The sequence below is a fragment of the Colobus angolensis genome, unplaced genomic scaffold (assembly GCF_000951035.1).
Source record: "Colobus angolensis palliatus isolate OR3802 unplaced genomic scaffold, Cang.pa_1.0 Scaffold35, whole genome shotgun sequence".
NCBI classification, from domain to species: domain Eukaryota; kingdom Metazoa; phylum Chordata; class Mammalia; order Primates; family Cercopithecidae; genus Colobus; species Colobus angolensis.
This window is the reverse complement of record NW_012116821.1, coordinates 385,155-392,896: the sequence shown is the minus strand read 5'-3', so window position 1 is coordinate 392,896 and position 7,742 is coordinate 385,155. Positions and strand designations below refer to the sequence as shown.

The following is a 7,742-nucleotide window of genomic DNA, read 5'->3' as shown; positions in this document are numbered from 1 at the left end:
TTTTTTTTGAGACAGAGTCTCGCTCCGTCTCCCAGGCTGGAATGCAGTGGCACAGTCTCGGCTCACTGCAAGCTCTGCCTCCTGGGTTCACACCATTCTCCTGCCTCAGCCTCCCGAATAGCTGGGACTACAGGCACCTGCCACCATGCCTGGCTAATCTTTTGTATTTTTAGTAGAGACAGGGTTTCACTGTGTTAGCCAGGATGGTCTCCATCTCCTGACCTTGTGATCTGCCTGCCTCGGCCTCCCAAAGTGCTGGGATTGCAGGCGTGAGCCACCGCGCCCGGCCTCCAACATCTTTTCTTTATGCTATAAACAGTCAAATGATTTTCTTCCAGTAATTCTGAAATATGCAATAGATTATTGTAAACTATAGCCACCCGAATGATCTATCAACCACTAGGTCTCATTTCTTCTATCAAACTGTATATTTACACCCATTCATCATCTTCTCTTCACTGACTTCACTTCTTATACTAGCTTTATGACCTCAGGAAATGGCTTAACTCTCAGTGCCTCAGTTTCCCCATGTGTGAAATGGGGATAATACAATTTACCTGATGGAATCACATGGGAATGAAATGAGTTAATATTTGTAAAGCATACGATAAGTAAGATCTGTTATGTAAGATACAAACAATTTGCCGGGCATGGTGGCTACAGCCAGGCGCAGTGGCTCTTGCCTGTAATCCTAGCACTTTGGGAGGCCAAGGCAGGTGAATCACAAGGCAGGTCAGGAGTTCAAGACCATCCTGACCAACATGGTGAAACCCTGTCTCTACTAAAATTACAAAAATTAGCAAGGCACGGTGGCAGGTGCCTGTAATCCTGGCTACTCGGGAGGCTGAGGCAGGACAGTGGCTTGAACCTGGGAGGCGCAGGTCGCAGTGAGCCAAAATCCCACCGCTGCACTCCAGCCTGGACGATGAGAGTGAAACTCCACGTCGATAAAAATAAAAATAAAAACAGTTAAAGAGTTTCTGTCATTCTGATTCTTTATTTTACTTTGGCATATTTATTTGTTTATTTATTTTACTTTTTCTATAGAGATGGGGTCATGCTCCACTTCTGAGCTCAAGTGGTCCTCCCATGTCAGCCTCCCAACATGCTGGGATTATAGATGTGAACCACTGCACCCAGCCTACTTTAGCATAGTTTCAAATGTGAAGAACACACACTATATGGGAACTTGAATGCTCTTTTTTTTTTTTTTCAGAGACAGGGTCTTGCTGTGTCACACAGACTGGAGTGCATTGGCACAATCACAGCCCACTGCAACCTCGAACTCCTGGGCTCAAGAATCCTCCCATTTTGGCTTCCCAAAGTGTTGGGATTACAGGTGTGAGCCGTCATGCCTGAAATGAATGCGTTTTGATGAACTGATCCCTCAATTCATACTAACAACATAGCTCTGAACACTGTGGAAAAACACAATTGGCATGAAACTGCCACTACATGGAGAAGCTCACTATGTATTAACACAAGGAGAGAAAATTCACTAACGTTTATTGAGATGGAGTCGCGCTCTGTCACCCAGGCTGGAGTGCAGTGGCACAATCTCAGCTCACTGCAAGCTCTGCCTCCTGGGTTCACGCCATTTTCCTGCCTCAGCCTCCCGAATAGCTGGGACTACAGGTGCCCGCCACCTCGCCCGGCTAGTTTTTTGTATTTTTAGTGGAGACGGGGTTTCACCGTGTTAGCATTTGTTCCATGCCAAGCACTGGGCTCAATTCTTCAGATAATTTGTCTTGTTTGCATCTCATAACCTCCGAATGAGATAGGTAATATTATTATCCCATTTCACAGTGAGAAGTACTCCAAGGCTTGAAAAAGAGAAGCGTATATACAGAGACCACAGCTCATCATGGAGTAGACGGGCCTGACCTCCAGTTCTATGGGGAAGATAAGACTCTTCATTGTATTAATGAACTCCTTTCTATTTTGAAATTATAGCTGAAGATTTCCAAGTTAATTATTACTGTTGCTACATGGATGTTTATTAAATCTTGGCTGTTGATGATTACGATGGCCTAGTCCTAGCCACGGTGGGAAGTTGGTGAGGTCTTCCTTTACATCTTCAGCGTCTCCGCCAGGTCCCAGGATAGAACCTCCGCAATAAACAACTGTTGGTTGTTGCTAAGAGCTTAAGCTGTGAACTTTCTCGGGGAATATTTGTGCTTTAATTGAAAAACTGACGATGCCTTTGAGAACCGAAGGAATGATGATACATGCTGTAATCTCAGACACTCTTAGAAGCAGAGAAGTCAAGTTAATCGAGGAGGAGGTCCCAGAGCCTTTCCATCGCCCAGAAGATCAGCACTGATGATACACATTTATTTATAGTAGAAAATATTGTAATTGCATGAAGTACTTTCAGCAACTCCCTTCCTGGTGCAACCTTGGCCTGAGTTATTTTTCACTGCAAAGTACACATGGCTGTGAGCTGTATCTAATTCCTTGGTCCTTGTAAATTCTGACTCCAGCCAGCTTCAGCTTGCTTAATGGAATAGAACCAGAAGAGCAAATGCCTCCTAACACTTCCTGTATGAATGTACACAAGGCAGCTGATACGCGTGCATATTGAAACATGGGGAATTCCCAGGTGGAGAGAGGCAAGTCAGCACACTGCAGGCAAGGTCACCTGAATCCAAAGGTGATACGAAAAGAAAATATAGGTTCAAAGCCAGAGTTTAATAGGTGGGGACAGGCACAGAAGTGTGATTGTCTTTCTTTTCCATAACCGAACTCAATTGAGTTCACCAACCTCCATTTCCAGTTAGGAGTTGTATGAGTTTGCTAGGCATGCTGCAATAAATTATAGCAAACTGGGTGGCATAGAACAACAGTGATGCACTGTTGCACAGTTCTGCAGGCCAGAAGTCTGAAATCAAAGTGTTGGTAGGACCTCTTCTCTTCTTATAAGGACACTGGTCATTTCGGATCAAGGGCCACCCTAGTGACCTCAGCCTAACTTGATTATATCTTCAAAGACCCTATTTCCACATAAGGACACATTCACAGGTATGGAGGTTAGGGCTTCTGCTTATGTTTTGGGGTGACACAGTTCAACCTATCACCAGTGGTAGAATACTAAATCTCACTCCCAAAACAATGCAGTCCCTTTCCCTTGAAAACTCTAGTCTTTTTTTTTTTTTTTTTTTTTTGAGATGTAGTTTAACTCTGTTGCCCAGGCCAGAGTGCAGTGGGGCGATCTTGGCTCACAGCAACCTCTGCCTCCTGCGTCAGCCTCCCAAGTAGCTGGGATTACAAGCATGTGCCACCACACCTGGCTAATTTTTATATTTTTAGTAGAGGCGGGGTTTCACCATGTTGGCAGGCTTCTGGTCTCTTTTAGATACTCATCCTGTCAATTCAGGGTTCTCCCCAGTTCCTTGATCATTCTCCTCTTCTCTCTAGGAGGAGGTTGTGTATGGAATGGGTAAAAGTGTTCTTAAGAACCAGGGTGGCTGGGCGCGGTGGCTCAAGCCTGTAATACCAGCACTTTGGGAGGCTGAGGCAGGTGGATCACCTAAGGTCAGGAGTTCAAGGCAGGCCTGACAAATATAATGAAACCCTGTCTCTACTAAAAAATACAAAAATTAGCTGGGCGTGGTGGTGTGCACCTGTAGTCCCAGCTACTCGGGAGGCTGAGACAAGAGAATCTCTTGAACCTGAGAGGCAGAGGTTGCAGTGAGCTGAGATGGCGCCACCACTGCACTCCAGCCTGGGGTGACAGAGCAAGACTCTGTCTCAAAAAAAAAAAAGAACCAGGGCAAAGCTGGGCGCAATGGCTCACACCTGTAATCCCAGCACTTTGGGAGGCCAAGGTAGGCAGATTACTTGAGGTCAGGAGTTCGAGACCAGCCTGGTCAACATGGCAAAACCCTGTCTCTACTAAAAATACAAAAAATAGTAGGGTATGGTGGCACATGCCTGTGGTTCCAGCTACTCAGGAGGCTGAGGCAAAAGAATTGCTTGAACCTAGGAGGTGGAGGTTGCAGTGAGCCGAGATCACACCACTGCACTCATGCCTGGGTGACAGAGTAAGACTCCATCTTTTTGAAAAAAAGCTAGCTGGTCGTGGTGGCACATGCCTGTAATCCCAGCTACTCAGGAGGCTGAGGCACAAGAATTTCTTTAACCTGGGAGGTGGAGGTTGCAGTGAACGGAGATTGTGCCACTGCACTCCAGCCTGGGTGACAGAGTGAGACTCTGTCTCAAAAACAAACAAACAAACAAAGAACCAGGGCAAGGCCAGCCTGATGTGAGGGATATCTGATTGGCATATTTGGCTCACTCCTCCCTGTGGTCTGGACTGCCTGGACTTGGCATCTACTACCAGCCCACCATGGGCTCCCATCAGTAGGCCCCTAAAGGCTCAGTCCTTCTATCTCAACCTGGAGGCTTCTTCCAGGCTCCCAGGCCATTTTCAGCCTAGCTCTGTGGCTTGCTTTAGGGAAAAAACTGGTTCTGGAAGCTCCCCTTCCACAGGAACAAGATTTGAGAGGTAGCCTCTGGTTCTTAGTCTAGCACCAGCTTTTTTTCTTTTCTTTTTTTACTTCACCACTCTACTAGATGGGGCTTCCCAAAGAGGCCCACAGTCTCACAGGACTGACCTTGGGATATTGCTTTGGGATCTTCAAACTTTTCTCTAGTTATGTTATCTCCACCCCCTTGGACAAGGCCCAAGGCCATAGGACAGAACTCCACATAGCGATTGTCTAAACTCTTCTTGTCCTCTCCTCTTCCAGCTCGCATCCTTCAGTCCAGCCCAGAAAAAGAATTCACCTCTCTGTGTGCCCAGCATACTCTTAGGATATCACACACGCTTCTCCATTCTATGACTTTTCTTTGAAATGTCCCATCCATGAAATTATGCTTCATGAATTATGCTATTATGGAGATGGAGGAAACGCTTATATTAGACCAACTCTTATGATGCAGAAAACAAAGAGGAAATCTCAATAAAATATTAAGCATACACAATTTGGGCCAGGTGAAGTGACTCATGCCTGTAATCTCAGCACTTTGGGGGGCCAAGGTGGATGGATTACCTGAAGTCAGGAGCTTGAGACAAGCCTGGCCAACATGGTGAAACCCCGTCTCTACTAAAGATACAAAAATTACCCGGGCGTGGTGGTGGGCATCTGTAGTCCCAGCTACTCAGGAGGCTGAGGCAGAAGAATCATTTGAACCGGGGTGGTGGAGGTTGCAGTGAGCTGAGATCACACCACTGCCCTCCAGCCTGGGTGACAGAGTGAGACTCTGTCTCAAAAAAAAAAAAAAAAAATACACAATTCATATGATTGGGAGTCATTAAAGAGCTTACTCAGGCACTGTGATCTTGAACTAAAATCCCTGGGAAAAGGGAAGTCTGGCAAGGGGACCCCAGGTCTCAGCCTCTGTTTCCTCTGGAGGCTTTTCCCAACCACAAAGCTGCCAAGACAGCCAGAGAAAAGATATCTCAATAATTATACCCAGTAAAGGTCCAGCATCTAGAATATGTATAGAACTGAGACAAATCAATTAATTTAAAAATCCATCATTGCAATTTTAAGATTGGAACAGCTACTATTGAAAAGAAGATGCCACTAAACATGTGAAAAGATGCTCAACCACAATAGCCACCAAGGAAATCAAAACTAAGACCACAGGCCAGGTGCAGTGGCTCACACCTGTAATCCCAGCAGTTTGGGAGCCAAAGTGAGAGGATTGCTTGGGGCTAGGAGTTTAAGATCAGGCTGAGCAATATCATGAGACCCTGTCTCTACAACAAATATTAAAAAATTAAAAAACTAAAGCCACAAAGAGACCCCACAGCATGGTCTCCAAATGGCTAAAACTAAAAAAGGACAACATAAAGTGTTGACAAGGGGCCAGGTGCAGTGGCTCATGCCTGTAATCCAAACAGTTTGGGAGGCCGAGGCAGGCAGATCACTTGAGGTCAGGAGTTCAAAACCAGCCTGGTCAACATGGTGAAACCCCGTCTCTACTAAAAATACAAAAATTAGCCGGGCGTGGTGTCGTGCACCTGTAATCCCAGCTACTTGGGAGGCTGAGGCAGGAGAATTTCTTGAATGCTGAAGGGGGTGTGTTGCAGTGAGCCAAGATTGTGCCACTGCACTCCAGCCTAGGCGACAAAGCAAGGCTCTGTCTCAATAAATAAATAAATAAATAAATAAATAAATAAAGTGTTGGAAAGGATGTGTGTAAGACTCATAAATTGCTGGTGGGAGTATAAATTTGTACAAGCAGTTTGAGAAAACAGTAACTACTAAAATTGAACAAATGCACTCTCTATCACCCAGCAATTCTACTGCAGTGTACACACCCAACAGAAGCACACTGAGAACGTAGAAGGATGCTGGACAACGTAATTATTGGCAAGAGCCCAAACAAGGAACAACCCAAATGGCCCTTGACAGTAGAATAAATGTATAAACTGGTATATTCACATCGTGGATCAGTATACAGCATAGAAAATGGACAAACTCCTGTGTGAATCTTCCGAACATAATGGTGAGAGAATGAAGCTAGAGCTAAAACAGGACGTACTAGGTGATTCCATTTAGGTAAGTTCAAAAACAAGTGAGATCCATCTATGCGGTAGGTGTCAGGATTGCCTTTGGCACAAGAGGGGGTTCTTGTAATGCTCTTTTTCTTGAACTGGAAAGTGGTCATGCAGGTGTATCCATCTGTGTCAATCCACAGAGCTGTATCTGACCAGGGTACTTTTCTGTATTTGCAAGTGTAATAAAAATATTAAAACAAACATCTATCATACAGATTTTTTTTTTTTGGGACAGTGTCTTGCCCTGTTGCCCAGGCTGGAGTGCAGTGATGCTATCACGGCTCACTGGAGTCTCAACCTCCTGGGCTCAAGCAATCCTCCTGCCTTAGCCTGCTCAGTAGCGGGGACTACAGGCACACACCAACATGCCTGGCTAATTTTTGTATGTTTTTATTTTTGCAGAGACAGGGTCCAACTGTGTTGACCAGGCTGGTCTTGAACTCATGGGCTCAAGTGAGCCTCCCACCTTGGCCTCCCAAAGTGCTGGGATTACAGGTGTGAGCCACTATGCTCAGTTTAACACAGACTCTTGATATGGAAAGCTACAACTATGCTTTTACTGCATCTATTCTTTGTATAAAACAGGATATAAAAATCAGAAGAAGGAAATTGCTTTTTAGGTCTAATAATGAGATCAGATAACAGTTGCCTCCGGATCAGAAGGTCTTTGAGATACAATTTGCAAATCACCACAGCTTCCTGAGTTAATCTCCCTCCAGGTGTTTCTCCTTTTACTTAGATATGAATCTTCTATAATTCCTACTGTAGTCAATCAACAAAGGAATTACTCAAAACACACACACACACATTAGAATTCAGTGTCCATACAAAACACAAAGCTGGCCAATTCATCTTCAGTGCTCAAGGCCAAGGGTCATCACTCCTAGACCCTGACCCCTCCAGCCACCTTGATCTCTCCCTTCTCTTAATGCTATTTTCCTCTGTGCCACTCAGTTGCCACTTAGAAACCTCCTGGTGCTGTCAGCTGCCTTTTAATCCCCGCGTCCCATCTTAACAACCATGCAGAGTCCTTACAGGCAGGGATCATGCTTGGCTTTTTTTTTTTTAGCACTTCTTTTTATTTGATTTATTTATTTATTATTTATTATTGCCCAGGCTGGAGTGCAGTGGTGTGATCTTAATGCTATTTTCCTCTGTGCCACTCAGTTGC

General features: G+C 45.0%; 1 protein-coding gene across 1 annotated transcript in view; it reads right to left on the bottom strand.

Annotated features, from left to right (window-relative positions):
• The window catches only part of TIAM2 (T-cell lymphoma invasion and metastasis 2), a 569,840-nt gene that overhangs the window by 306,915 nt on the left and 255,183 nt on the right, over window positions 1–7,742 (bottom strand). The gene's annotated exons all lie outside the window — the stretch shown is intronic.